General features: G+C 46.6%; 1 pseudogene; it reads right to left on the reverse strand.

Annotated features, from left to right (window-relative positions):
* Positions 1-1,318: 1,318 nt before the first annotated feature.
* Positions 1,319-2,045, reverse strand: LOC140619069 (large ribosomal subunit protein uL30-like; annotated as a pseudogene).
* Positions 2,046-15,983: the final 13,938 nt, after the last annotated feature.

Raw genomic sequence — 15,983 nt, forward strand, 5'->3', positions numbered from 1 at the left:
AAATCTTAGAGGATAACACAGGCAACACACTTTTTGAACTTGGCCACAGTAACTTCTTGCAAGATACATCCACGAAGACAAAAGAAACAAAAGCAAAAATGAACTATTGGGACTTCATCAAGATAAGAAGCTTTTGCACAGCAAAGGATACAGTCTACAAAACTAAAAGACAACCTACAGAATGGGAGAAGATATTTGCAAATGACATATCAGATAAAGGGCTAGTTTCCAAAATCTATAAAGAACGTATTAACCTCAACACCAAAGAAACAAACTATCCAGTCATGTGATGGGCAAAAGACATGAAGAGAAATCTCACAGAGGAAGACATAGACATGGCCAACATGCACATGAGAAAATGCTCTGCATCACTTGCCATCAGGGAAATACAAATCAAAACCATGATGAGATACCACCTCACACCAGTGAGAATGGGGAAAATTAACAAGGCAGGAATCCACAAATGTTGGAGAGGATGCGGAGAAAAGGGAACCCTCTTACACTGTTGGTGGGAATGTGACCTGGTATAGCCACTCTGGGAAACTGTGTGGATGTTCCTCAAAGAGTTAAAAATATCCCTTCCCAACGACCCAGTAATTTCACTATGGGGATTTACCCCAAAGATTCAGATGCAGTGAAATTCTAAGACACCAGTGCCCCGATGTTTCTAGCAGCAATGTCCACAATAGCCAAACTGTGGAAGGAGCCTTGGTGTCCATCGAAAGATGAATGGATAAAGAAGATGTGGTCTATATATACAATGGAATATTACTCAGCTATTAGAAAAGACAAATACCCCACATTTTTTTAACGTGGATGGATCTGTAGGGTATTATGCTGAGTGAAGTAAGTCAATCGGAGAAGGACAAACAGGGTATGTTCTCATTCATACGGGTAATATAAACACTAGTGAAAGGGTTTATAAGGTAATGGAGAGAAAATGAATGGGAAATATTCGAAAGGGTGACAAGTCATGAGAGTCTCCTAACTCTAGGAAACGAACAAGTTGTAGTGGAAGGGGAGGTGGGTGGGGGGATGGGGTGTCTGGGTGATGGGCACTGAAGGGGCACTTGACGGGATGAGCACTGGCTATTATACTATAGGATGGGTAAATGAATTCCAATAAAAAATACAAAACAAACAAACAAAAACAACAAAGGAAACTAACAAACCTTCAGAGATCATAGTTTGATTTTAGTATATATATACTTTTTCATGTGTGTGGGTGCCTCAACGATTGTCTGATTCTTTTTTTTTTCCATTTGAAAGCAGTCATTTATTAACTGGCCAGATTACAAAAATAATCATGGTAGATACCTTAGTTCATCCTTCTAATAAGCCAATTGATCTGGTCTTCCTAGTTTCCAGAATCTCCAAATTCTTCAAAATGAGTGGTCTTTTTCTTCATTCTGCCACATGGAGAAGATAATTAGAAGGGCCATAAAAAGATGTTTGTTTCTTTGAAATATTTCCCAACATTATAGATTGTGTGAATCAGATCCTCCATGCAGATGATGCCATATTTACCATGAGATCGGAGAATCAATGTGTTACCTGTCAGGGCATTTCGCTTCTTGTTGATCTTTCCATAACCATGCTTGTCGATCAACTCATTCACTGACTTCAGGTTTGGGTACAGCCTACTGTGTATGGTTCCACAATCCTCAGCATGTTAACTGAAGCCCTGTTGAGCTTAACAAAGGTGCCATTGAAGACCTGGAGAAGGCAAAGAAGCTGTAACACCTTTGGAACCTTTGGGTTCACACCATTGATACCTCCAATCCTGATGACAAATGCCAATTTGGGTTCTGCAGGCACGTAGAAGTTGCCAGCTTTTCTCGCCATCCTCGCCATTTGCATCTCAATTCTGTACATCTGCCTGGAGTCCTCGTGTTAATGCTTAGCCTTTTCAAAGATTAGCTTCCTCCTTACCTTTCAAAGCATCTTTTGGGCAACTTTTTTCTCAGACACTTGATCTTCAACTCTGCAAAATTCCTTCACTTTTTCTTAAGCGTTTCTGGCACAGCAGGAACCCTTTTTCTGCTGTTCTGCACCCTCCATCTCTCCAGCCAGGAAAGAGCTTGAGTGTTTGAATCTTGATTTTATCTCAGGTCATGACCTCAGTGTCATGGGATCGAGTCTCACCATGTCAGATTCAGCACTCAGTGGGGAGTCTGCTAGAGATTCCCTCACTCCCTCTTCCCCTGCCTCTCCCCAACTCATTCTCTTCCTTTCCCTGTCTCTCTAAAATAAATGTCATATATATGACATTTATATTTTAAACATTGAAAACATTGGAAAATTTAAACTCTTATGGAAATAAAGACAATAGGGATACATACACATGACACATAAAATACAGAAAAAGAAAGATTGTGGAATATTGTGAACTAAAAAGAAGAAATACTGTTTCAAATGTTCTAAATAAATTATGAACAGTGAGAATGTGTTATCAGACTAATATATCAGACCCTATAACCATTGTGGATTATTATAGATATGGAGTGGGTTTTCATAAAGATAATTGATCTAAGAACAGTCATACTAATAAATGAACAGAGTAAAATTACATGATCTCACTAGACCTTGAAAGAAATTTTGACTAATGTGAAAGCAAAGTCCTCATAAAAACCACATGAATAGAAACAGAGAAATTTTACAATGATGAGTCGCTTTCTTGCACAGACATGTAACTCAGTCTCACACCAAGGAAAATAGTTAATGGGGTGGTGGTGGGAAGACATTTCTACCATTACAGAATGTGCAAATGTGACCTAAATACCATTAAACTGAACATCTTGGGGAACGGTGAGTGTCTCAGCGGTTTAGTTCCAGCCTTGGGCCCAGGGCATGATCCTCAAATCCCGGGATAGAGTCCCACATTGGGCTCCATGCATGGAACCTGCTTCTCCCTCTGCCTGAGTCTCTGCCTCTATCTCTTTCTGTGTCTCTCAAGAATAAATCAGTAAAGTCTTTAAAAAATAAATAAATAAATAAATAAATAAATAAATAAATAAACTCAACGTGTTTCTTCAAGTGTCAGACAATGCAAGAAAAAATTCCTGGTTAGGCTTCAGCATTGCTGGGAATGGAAAGGGAGTTACGTCAGAAGATCCAAATCTATGATTCAGATATAGATACTCTGGAATTGGTGCATCAGTGACAGAAGCAATCACCCAATGAGCAAAAAGAACAGGCATTCACATTGAAGATGTGCCAGAGGATTCCATGCATCTGGAAACTTCCAGAAATAGCTAAATGACCAAGATTAGAGATCTTGGATTCCCCAGAAGTCAGGTGGGAGATGAGCACCCTGGCCCTGCCACCCCCAGTCCATGTATTTCAGTAGAAAGAGACCCTGTGTCACAAGCTGATGGGGGAGATGACCTTTCTGTGTCCTTTGAGGCCTTTCTTTTTTCCTTTGAGGCCTCTTTTCTCAGAAAATGCTACAGTGAGTATATTTGGGCACACAAGGGAAGGTGTAGCACTGAGACCCAGGTGGCAGCCCTGCATAGACCTAAACTCATGTTGGCAACAGAAACAGCAGACACAGGAGCCACACACTGAGCCTGAGCAGCTGCTGTGGGCTCCCCCTCCCAGCAGATGACAAAGGGTTTCTGGTCTCCGTTCTTAAGGACCTGAGATTCTATGTGAGCCTTGAAATGCTGTAACCGGAGAGGCAGTGAAGCGTGACCTCATCCTCCAGGCTCAGACCATCAATAGTCAGAGAGCCAGAACTGCCAGATATGGAGCCAGAAAATGGACCAGGGTCCACAGAAGGTCTAGCCATCATAATACATGAGGATTTGACTGCCCATTCATGGAGCTGTGGGTAGCAGGACACATTTTGGACACTCCTGATGTGTCCTGACTCAGACAGAGCTGGATTCAGGGTCCCTGATTCTGCCCTGACCTGTCATGGACTCTGTCCTCAGGGCAGCTGCCCTTGGCACCCAGGAATCCGTGCTCAATGTAAGAAAATCATACAATATCTTGTTCCCAAGGACAGGCTTCAAGAAGTTTAAGAGAATGTGGAAAGAATTGTAGACAAATTCCTTGAGGGGAGTCTCAGACGCCTGTTTATATCAAACAAACAAAGAAGAACTGACTTGGCCAAACTTTCAGGACTGCACCGGCAGCACCGTCACACTGGGGATGGCAGGTTGGTGTCTCACTTCCCCCCAGGCCCGGAGCACTGTGTGAGCACCAAGCGTGGTATCAAAGGACTGGCAGTAATAATCAGCCTTGTCCTCAGCCTGGAGCCCATTGATGGTCAGGTTGGCTGAGTTGCCAGACTTGGAGCCAGAAAATCGGTCAGGGACCCCTGACAGTTGATCCCCATCACTGTCCACGAGGAGTTTAGGGGCCTTTCCTGGGAGCTGTTGGTACCAGCTCGCCCCGACAATACCGATGTTATTCGTGCTTCTAGAGCATGAGATTGTGACCCTCTGGCCCAGGGACCACGACACTGAGGGCGGCTGAGTCAGCACAGACTGGGCCCAGGACCCTGCAAGGGGGAGAGACACAGAGAGGGTGATGTTCTTTTCTACAGAAAAGTGGAAAAATCAGAACCCGTGTGCCCTCCCAGGATCCCTTTCCCTTTCCCTTATCCAGTCACCTGTGCAATGAGCGAGAAGTGTGTGGAGGAGAGGGCACCAGGCCATGTTGGAGGTCATCAGTGATTGATCCTGCCTTCTGGGGACCCACAGCTGAGCAGACCTCCTCTAATCTGTCCCTTGCCCCATTCATCCTCCAAGAGAAGGAGGGGCCTTTCATGCAAATAAGACCCTAGTCCCTCTGTCTGAGGACACTAAGGGGGTAGGGCTGGGAGGGACTGCATGGGACAGGGGTGTAGATGTCCCAGCTATGAGCCCTGACACAGGCAGTAGTGGGTGGCAAGTTTTCTGCTCTGATTAACCCTTATCCCTCAGAATCATGTGAAAGGTGCTCCCTGAGTCCAGGCCTAGACGCAGCATTGTACGACATGGTGACACGAGTCCATTAGGGATAACTCCTGCCTCCTCACTACGCTGTCCACTGTCAAGTTCCTTAGGGCCAGGCCTGGTGTCCCCTTATGTGGCCTCCCATCCCTACAGGACACATTTTTACCCTATTCATGCTCCACATAGTGAGTCTGTCCACAGATCCTTGGGCTGTTCATGGGACAGGACTGAGGTGAGGTCTCTTGTAAAACCACACAGAGGAGGATCACGTCCAGAGCAGTGATGAGTCCACATTGACAGATGGCCAGTTCTGTGCAGGAGGCTGATTTCTTTCCTTTTTTTTTTTTTTTTTATTTTTTTTTTTAAAGTTTTTTTTTTTTTTTTTTTTAATTTTTTTATTTATTTATGATAGTCACACAGAGAGAGAGAGAGAGAGAGAGAGAGAGAGGCAGAGACACAGGCAGAGGGAGAAGCAGGCTCTATGCACCGGGAGCCCGACGTGGGATTCGATCCCGGGTCTCCAGGATCGCGCCCTGGGCCAAAGGCAGGCGCTAAACCGCAGCGCCACCCAGGGATCCCCTGATTTCTTTCCTCTTACCTGGTTCCTATCTGGTTTGGAGAGTCCTCTTCTCCCAGAAGTTCCCTCAGCACTGAGGACCAGGGAGCACTCTTTCCAGGCTGTGGGTAGAAGCTGTCATGTGCATTGTAGAGGATTATACACTGGACATCCCTCAGAAATCTCTGCCAGGCCTGAGTCCTCAGCAGGGAGCACAGGGCCCAACCCCCAGGACCAGGCTCCTTAGTGTCTATGGTCCTCAGTAAGCAGTGGAGTCGGGACCACAGGGAAGTCCCACCGCACCCCCTGCGGGATGCAGAGCACACACTCACCCTGGCCTGAAGACGTGACTCCAGCTGGTTTCTGCAACTTGCCAGGTCCCTGTCTATTCACACATCTCTGATCTGATTTCTAGATATGGCAATTCTAATATATTGTACCTGATTCTTTTGTATCTCACTCTTGAGAGGTGTTCCAATCTCAGGAGGTTCAGGAATGTACATCAATGGCAACTATTTTCATCCCAGAGAAGACCCTACACACTTAGAACCACTTCATTGGTCTGTGATTTTGGTTAAACGTTCATTGTTAGTTTTTCATCAGTTTTGCTTCCAGGTAAGAGTTTTTACCTACTGTGCCATAAATTGCCTTGTGTTACACTACTTCATGTTGTCATAAGAGAAAGATTGCCTGGGACGCCTGGGTAGCTCAGCAGTTGAGTGTCTGTCTTTGGCTCAGGGGGTGATCCTGGGGTCCTGGGATCGAGTCCAACATAGGCCTCCCCCCAGGGAGCCTGCTTCCCTCTCTCCCTATGTCTCTGTCTCTCTCACTGTGTCTCTCATGAATGAATAAATAAAATCTTTTTTTTTAATTTATTTTTTATTGGTGTTCAATTCACTAACATACAGAATAACCCCCAGTGCCCGTCACCCATTCACTCCCACCCCCCGCCCTCCTCCCCTTCCACCACCCCTAGTTCGTTTCCCAGAGTTAGCAGTCTTTACGTTCTGTCTCCCTTTCTGATATTTCCCACACATTTCTTCCCCCTTCCCTTATATTCCCTTTCACTATTATTTATATTCCCCAAATGAATGAGAACATATAATGTTTGTCTTTCTCCGACTGGCTTACTTCACTCAGCATAATACCCTCCAGTTCCATCCACGTTGAAGCAAATGGTGGGTATTTGTCATTTCTAATACCTGAGTAATATTCCATTGTATACATAAACCACATCTTCTTTATCCATTCATCCATTGGAAGAAAGACAGTCTCTTCAATAAATGGTGCTGGGAAAATTGGACATCCACATGCAGAAGAATGAAACTAGACCACTCTCTTTCACCATACACAAAGATAAACTCAAAATGGATGAAAGATCTAAATGTGAGACAAGATTCCATCAAAATCCTAGAGAAGAACACAGGCAACACCCTTTTTGAACTCGGCCATAGTAACTTCTTGCAAGATACATCCACGAAGGCAAAAGAAACAAAAGCAAAAATGAACTCTTGGGACTTCATCAAGATAAGAAGCTTTTGCACAGCAAAGGATACAGTCAACAAAACTCAAATACAACCTACAGAATGGGAGAAGATATTTGCAAATGACATATCAGATAAAGGGCTAGTTTCCAAGATCTATAAAGAACTTCTTAAACTCAACACCAAAGAAACAAACAATCAAATCATGAAATGGGCAAAAGACATGAACAGAAATCTCACAGAAGAAGACATAGACATGGCCAACACGCATGTGAGAAAATGCTCTGCATCACTTGCCATCAGGGAAATACAAATCAAAACCACAATGAGATACCACCTCACACCAGTGAGAATGGGGAAAATTAACAAGGCAGGAAACAACAAATGTTGGAGAGGATGTGGAGAAAAGGGAACCCTCATACACTGTTGGTGGGAATGTGAACTGGTGCAGCCACTCTGGAAAACTGTGTGGAGGTTTCTCAAACAGTTAAAAATATACCTGCCCTACGACCCAGCAATTGCACTGTTGGGGATTTACCCCAAAGATACAAACGCAATGAAACGCCGGGACACCTGCACCCCGATGTTTATAGCAGCAATGGCCACGATAGCCAAACTGTGGAAGGAGCCTCGGTGTCCATCGAATAAATAAAATCTTAAGGAAAGACTGCTCTAATAGCTACCATGACACAAGCATGATGTATGTCATTTTGCAGATTCTACATTTACAGCATGCCACACTGTCAAAAAATACAGAGAAATAGGGGAATCAATTCTCAGAGATTTATATCTTGGCTTCTATCTTTGCCTCCCCCATGTGAAGAAACTTCTTTTCAGTGAACACCAAACTCCTGCACCAACATTATTCGATAGATTTGCCACCATGGCAAATGGGTGGCATGGATGGGGATGAGGAAGTAAATATTACAATTTTTTGATCCTATGTTGTATTTTTACCAATTCCATGCTTATGTAGGCAAATGATAATTTTTCTGGTACTTGATTTGGTGAATTGTTAGCAGATGGTCATACACCTGACATGTATGTTAGTTCATTTGCTCAAGTACATTGTCTTCTGTGCTCAGAATATGCTCTATGATCCCGCTCCTCCCTCTGGTTTCTTCCACCAGTAGCTGGAGGCTAATCATGTCCTTTCTTCTTCCCTGCAGGAACCCATTGAATCCAGTCCATGGACTGTCACCTTCACCAAGATTGAAGTCTGTGTTTTTCTCTTGTTCTGTCCTAATATCAACTGCTTAGTTCCCAACTCCTCTTTGATCAATTCAGCCCTCTTAATATGAAATGTTCCACAAGAAAACGTCATTGTCTTTGCCTTAGATCTATTGTTTTTTTTTTAATTGAAGTTCGATTTGCCAACATAAAGTATAACACCCAGTGCTCATCCCATCAAGTGATCTATTACTCTTCATGGGAATCCTATTCCAGTGAATTCACACATTCATTCAAGAAACTGGTGTTGAATTCGTCCTTGGTGCCAGGCTAGGTTTTGAGCTTCGTGGATACAGTAATAACACATATACACAAAAGGAAAAAATTCAAATGTGGGACAGACAGCAAAGACAGTCACAGAGAAACCTCTCCACGTGGTTGGTATTACCCGACCAGTGATCATCCTGGGTATCTGAGCTTACTTACTGCTTAGAACCCCTCACCTCCTACAGAACATCAACAATAACGTCCACCATGCTCTCTCTGCAGCTTGCCTTTTGCCTTCACACATCCCTGCTCCATTCCAGGTGCCTGATGCAGGTGTCCAGCCCTGCTCACCTGGTGTGGGTTTCCAACGCTCTAGGGTGCTTCCCAGGTATGAGCAGAAATGGGCTCCTGTCCTCACAGGGAACAGAGACAGGAGAAAGTGGAAGGCTACTCCAGGTCAGCAGATGACTAATAAGCAAAGGAGGACTGCATACAACGCTTGTGTTGGTCAGCAGCAAGACAAATAGATCTTCACACACATCCACTAAGTCTTATGTTTATGAAGATGCCTTTACTATGTTGAGGCCTGTGTACACCACATCAACACCACATCACTATGTCAAGGATACATTCTTGGAGCGCACTCTGGGAGCAGCTAAGTCAAGCAGAACCCACAATCCACAAACAAGGACAGAGTTGAATGGCCTCAGAGTGCCTGAGTCCAGCTTCTGGATCAGTCTGTGATTACAAGTTTTTACAATATTTCCCAGCAACTGACAATGCGGAGTTCATCCTGTGTCCTGTCCACCAATTCCTCATTTTATTTATTTAAATATTTTAATGTATTTATTAAAGATCTTATTTATTTATTTATCACTCACACACACGCACACACACACACACACAGAGGCAGTGACACAGGCAGAGGGAGAATCAGGCTCCATGCAGGGAGCCTGATGCGGCACTTGATCCCAGGACTCCATGATTTCACCCTGGGCTGAAGGCGGGTGCTAAACTGCTGAGCCACCCAGGGATCCCCAATTTTCTCATTTTTAATCTGTATTTAGAAATTTATAATTAGGTGGTGCCTGGGTGGATCAATTGGTTAATCATCTTTCAGCTCAAATCATGACCCTGGTGTACTGGGATGGAGTCCTGTGTTTGGCTCCCCACTGAACAAGGATTCTGCTATGCCCTCTCCCTTCTCTTCATCTCTCTCCAAATAAATAAACAATATCTTAAAAGGAAATTATTTCTTTTTAGGGCTCCATTTAAGAGGCAGGTGAAAACTGCTGGAAGGGATGGTACAGGGGTAAGGCCTGGAAGATGCCAGTTCTTGGGGGACAGTGACCACTCTCCTCACTTGACCTGTGACTACATGGAGGAGGGAGGCAGGATCCAGTCCATGGTGGAGACACCAGATCTTGGTCCTTCAGGCCCCACCCGAGCCTTGGATCCCAGGTCTTATACCCTCCGCACAGTGTTGAGATGGGCTGGCACCTTCGTACCCATCTGTTTCCTCCAAGGTTGGTATTTAACAAGAGTGGAGGTGCAGACTGAGAAGTCAGTTCTCTCAGATTCGCGGCCTGTGCTTCTCCCTCATGCCTGCACACGGACTTTATCTTTCACACGCAGACACAGCCTCCCCAGGTGCCTGCACCAAAGCCTGTTTATGGAGCTCACCTGCAAGTGCTTGAAAGTCCTCAGGCCCCACTTCTGATTTCTCAGGTGTCCCCCCAGGACTCCTGCCCCTCTGTGTCCCACCATGGAATGAAGCCCCTGAATCCACTACCCTGGAGTCTGCCCAACGCCTTGTCCCAGATCTCATCTTCCATGGAAGAGTCCTTTAGCTCAGAATCAACAGACACTTGCGGTGTGCCTCCCTTGGTCCAGTCCCTATCCTTGGCTCTGGATTGAGAAGGGGAACAGAAGACCCAGTTCTGCCCCATAAACGCTCAGTTCTTCCCAGGATTCACTCCATATAAGTAGCTATTCATGTGGAGAGTTGCCCTCCTCAGGGAGAGAAGACACTGCTGGTCACAGAGGAGACCCCCTTCTCTGCGCCTCTCAAGACAGGCCCTGATGTGGAACCCCACAGGTGGCATTTGTGACTGTGGACACTCTGCAGGCAAGGCAGTGGTTCCTACCCACTATCCCTGTGCTCCAGCCAGGGCAGCAGACAAAACTGATCACAGATGTCATCAGATCACACACCTAACAGATCTGAGCAGGATCCTGACCCTCACAGGCCTGTGGGGATATTGCCAGCATCTCTCAGGATTGAGCCTCCCAAACCCATACTGCCCCCTGATGGCAGGAATGTGTCCACTCGACCTGGAAGGGCTCCTGCCTTTTAGCCAGAGCCCAGGGCTGCTTTCTGTATACATTCCTGTCCTCTTCAGAGCTGCTAGTCTCAGTTTCCAATGCGGGGAGACCCATGGATTTGGTTTGGAAACATGCCAGTCAGGAAAGGCAGCTGTGGTAGGTGAGGGGATGTTGTGAACAGGCCCGGGACTCAGAGGGAAGGGAAAACATATGAATTCCGCTAAAATATCATCGTCAGTGTGGGTGACACCATTCTTACTAAAGAAGACTTGCTGTGTGTGCTTAAGCTTGAGAATAAAAAATTCGCAGAAGGATAAATGTAGTGGTCTGACGGGCCTGCCATAAGAAGATGACTGTCCACACGTTCAACCCCTTTTCCTCCGTAGACCCCAGGGACAGCAGGTGTCTGCCTTCTCATGGAAGATTTGCCTTTTCTAAAATGTGATTACACTGTGATCCTACTATGAACATATCATGTTTTATACGTGGGCCCCTTCCTGGGTAACATCTTAGTCAGTCCCAGGTTTTTGTTATTAGATACAAACTTGGAATTAATATCCACATGTGGATTTCTAGGCACTTGCAGTTTTTAATGATTGTCAATGAATCTGCTGTAATTGCTCACATGGAGGTTTCCTGTGGCAAATATTTAATTTTACACTGGCATCTATTTAGAAAACACCCCAAGATTAGAAATTGGTCAATGCCAGTTATACTCATGTAGATAATAATATCAGTTTAAAATAAGGGCTGACTTAGTCTTCAAGCACTTCATGGGTACTGCTGAGGTCCCATGATATTTTCAAGTGCAAAATAATTTCTTTCATTTAATTCAAATCACAAAGAAAAAAAATGAATATAAATCAGCATAGAAGTAAGTGTTCCCCAGCTGATAAAGACAAGAAATTTTTGTTTTCATGAAGCCTCTTTGTCTACAAATGGGCTGCTATGAGTAGCCTTGAGGACAGAAGGGGCAGGAGGAGCCTCTTTTGCATGTGGTTCCCCTGGATGGACGTTGGTCCATGGCATCAGTAGCAGGAGCATAAGAAGCAGAAATACCAAAAATTGGCATTCCCCTGAAGACTAATGAGAGGATAGCATAGCATTGAAACTTGAACAAATAGGTAAATGACCAAGCATAGGAACCCCAGATTCCTCAGATGTCAGGTGAGAGATGAACACAGTGGGCTTACCACTCCCTTGTCTCTGAATTGAGGTCAAAGAGATTCTGTGTCCCAACCAAATGGGAGACATAGCCCTTCTGTGTCTTCTGAGACCCCTTGTCTAGGTAGGAGCTGCTATGAGTTCTGGGGGAAGTGAGGGAAAGAGGAGCCTTCATTCCCACATTGGTGTCCTTAGAAAGACGTGATGGTGGCAGTAGCAAGAGCATCAGAAGCAGAAGTCACAGGCTGAGCCTCACCAACACCTGGAGACCCATTCTGGCAGTTGATAAAAGGGTTCTGATCTCAGTTCTGACAAGCCAGGGAATCTGCATGACCCCTGAGATGCTGTCACAGGAGCTTTACTGGGGGGCCCCTTCATCTTCTGTCCTCAGCCCACAGATGGCCAGAGAGCGAGAGTTCCTGTTAACCAGGTGCTCCTAGGGTCTAACTATCATAGTAGATGAGAATCTGTGGGCCTATTGATAGGAGCTTTCAGTCTCAGGACACATATTGGACATTCCTGACGTGTCTTGACTCAGATGCAGCTTAATTCTGTGCCCCTGGTTCTTCTTTTAACCATCCTGGACTCTGTCCACTGTCTAGACAGTCCCTGGCACCAGGAATTTCAATTCATTTTTATAAAATTCCCCATATGTTGCTGCCAAAGACAGGGTTGGGAGATAGATTTTAAGCAATGGGGACAAAACTGAATGCAAAATTCTCTGCGGTGAGCCTCAGATCTGGAGTTCAGCCAAACAGAAAGGAAACAGCTGACTTGGCCAGGAAGTCTGGGCAGCACATGGAGCCCCACTGCTGTGGGAATACCAGGTTTTCTCTAAAAGCCCCACAAGCCTTGATCACTGTATAAGCACTAGTAATCAGCCTATTTTTCAGTCTGGAGCCTGGAGGTGGTAAAGGAGCCAATAATGCCAAAACCAGAGGCAGAAAATTGATTGGGGACTCAAGGATCGATTGCTATTGCTATAGATGAGGAGTCTGGGGTCTGTTCTTGCTAGCTGCCTGTACCATTTCACACCATAATCACCAATACTGGGACTCTTTCAGGGCAGGAGAGGGTGATCCTCTGGCCAGGGTGAGTCAGCATAGACTGGGCCCAGGACCCTACAAGGAGGAGAGACATAGACAGGTTGTGGAGGCCCAGTGAGCAGACCTCCGGGTGGGTGTGGTCGTGTAGGGGGGCAGGAAACTGAGTAGGGTCCCTGGATCCCCTCCCCCAGTGCAAGATGGGGGACAGGAGTCCTGCAGGCCTGATCCCTCAAGCCAGGCTGACTTCCGGGGCTTTCCCTGCAGCATCCCTGGAGCATATGGGGTAGTGAGTCCTCCTGTCTGTTGTGAGTCCTCAGGGGTGAGCCATGTGTCCGATGAGGTGAGACCTGCCCCTCTTCATGTCCCTCAAGGGAATGTTCAGGGAGGACTGAAGACAGTGAGTGTGTGTTGGGAGGGATGTTTGCAGACCTTCAAACCCCAGGGGGAGGAGGAGTCATGGAGGAACACAAGCTGAATGTCCAAGGTCAGGCTGCAGTGCCTGGACATCAGGTGTCATGAAGAAGTGGGGATGGAGACCAACCCCAACCTCTGCACCCACCGGCACACCCCCAGGACCCCAGCCACAGGGAGGCAGAGCTGGGGGTCTCTCTCATCCCTTCATCCCCCTGGGGGAGGAGTACTGCATTCTGGTCACAGCTCCTCACTCCCACTTCCTCTTCCTGATGTCATCGAAGGGCCTGGGTGGATTCCCCTAAGGTCTTGGAGCCTAGGGCTGAGAGCGGGTGGGCCCTGGACCTAGACACATGCAGGGGCTGCCTTCCCAGCTACAAGCATGCCGTGGGCCCCAGGGACAGGCACCCAGTCTCCTGCTGCCCCAGCTCTGTTTGCTCTAAATGAGATGAATGAACAGAACCCCAGAGCAGAGCTCCATGGACTCCAGTGCTCTGGGTCCCCTACCTATTGGGCATGGAGGACAGGCCACACCCAGGACACTACCAGCCCTCCGAAGGCTGCACCTCATGGCCCCAAGTGGTTCAGAAACCCCTACTGTGGCTCCTCCCTAGGGAGTGTCTCCATGTGTCCCCATTGCCCGTCTTCTTCTCTAGGATTAGAGAGAGTGAGGCATGGGGTCAGCCCGTCCTTCCCCAGGGCAGGAAGCATGTGGACCAAGACATCAATGATGCTGGCTCCATGGACTCCAGTGTCTGTCACCAAAGCCTGGTCTCTCTCTGTCTCTCTATGTCTTTGTCTCTGATCCCAGCCCCTTCCTCTGTCAGCTGGGCCTCTGTCCACACTCCTGGTGGGGAGGCCACAGGCTCACTCTGTCTCTATGATGACCTCTGTTTGTTGCCCCAAGTGTGTTCTGTAATTTACAGGTTCATAATTAGTCGACCCTCACTTTTACAACTTTCCTGCATTGTAGCTGAAGGACCTCCTGCAGCTGTCACCAGAATCACAAGGGCAGGTGCGATCTTGACATTGGTTTTGGAGAGGCTGAGACCCTCACAACACAGGATCTTCTGTTCCTGAAGGGACAACGCTGGCTCCCACCATCTGTGACCATGGAGGTTGTGGTTCAATCCCAGGAAAGTCTCCGACACATCATAATGACTGACCCTCAGCCCAGAGGACACACACTGTCATCTGTACTATGGGGCTGATGTGCAATATCTTTGATCTCTTTTCAAACAGTCTGTTCCATCGTCCTCAGGTCCCCTCCTTCCTGACTTCCCCATTCAGGGACACAGGGTCACACCTCCTTGGATCAGTGGATGGGATGATGTCACCCTGTGCCCCATCACAGCCCCCAGACTCCTAGATGACATTCTTTGCCTCCACGAAGGTGCTGTCGCTCTGGGGGTACAGTTTACTGAGCTGTGACAGCACAGCAGTGTGGTGTGGTCACTGTCACAGGGCCGCATAGGAGAGTAACATCATCACGAATACAGTCACCTCACACACTCACCCTCCCCCTTCCTCCACCTGCTGTCAATCGCTCGCCTCCTTACCACCTCTAGATTCCTGCCTCTTCCAAAATACAATGAAATTCCCATGATGTAGAATGTAGCCTGTTATATGTTCTTCTTCCCTATGAAATATGCCATTAGGGGATCCTCAGGTGGCTCAGCGGTTTAGCACCTGCCTTAGGCCCAGGGCATTATCCTGGAGTCCTGAGATTGAGTCCCATGTTGAGTTCCCTGCACAGAGCCTGCTTCTCCCTCTGCCTGTGTCTCTGCCTCTCTCTCTCTCTCTCTCTGTCTCTCTTGAATAAAAAATAAAAATAAAAAATTTCCATAAACCATCACATCAGGATTATTCTCTAGAAAGATTTTTTTTACTTTATATAATTTTCAGTATGGCATTGATTTATGTGTTCAACACAACATCAAATAATGAGAACTAGTCATCTGGTTGAAGCTAAGGGAATAATGATCCCAGCTGCACAGAGCGCTGACACGTGCATCAGCAGAGCAGGGACGGACTGAAGGACCATGACAGCCTCATGACTTATGAGTGTTTCATTTACTGAAACATCAGTAGATGATAAGTGAATGTTCGCTAGTCTAGAAGAAGCTGGCCCAGCTCATGAGGACAAAACTTTCAGTATTGTTTAAGACTCGTTGTGTACAAAAGGGGCTAATTTGAGTGACTCTGAGGTCAGAGACGATGAAGGAGACTCCATTCCCAGGAGGCACCCCAGGATGCACCTGGACCCGAGCATCCACTAAAGAATAAGCAGAAACCTAGGGGGAGCCTAAGCAGGCAGCTGCTGGGGCGCTCACTCACTTTGGAGATGGGTAAGTAGGTTTTTGTCTCACTTCCCCCAAGGCCTGGAGCTCCCTGGGAGCTTTGAGACTGCTGTCATAGGATGAGCAGTAATAATCAGCCTCGTCCTCAGCCTGGAGTCCAGCAATGGTAAGGGTGGCTGTGCTGCCTGATTTGGAGCCAGAGAATCGATCAGGAACCCCAGAGGGTCGAGTATTGGTATTATAGATGATGGTTCTGGGGCCTGTTCCTGGGAGCTGCTGGTACCAGCCCACATAACTGCTATAACCAACATTGGAGC

This window comes from Canis lupus, chromosome 27 (genome assembly GCF_048164855.1).
Source record: "Canis lupus baileyi chromosome 27, mCanLup2.hap1, whole genome shotgun sequence".
Lineage (NCBI taxonomy): Eukaryota > Metazoa > Chordata > Mammalia > Carnivora > Canidae > Canis > Canis lupus.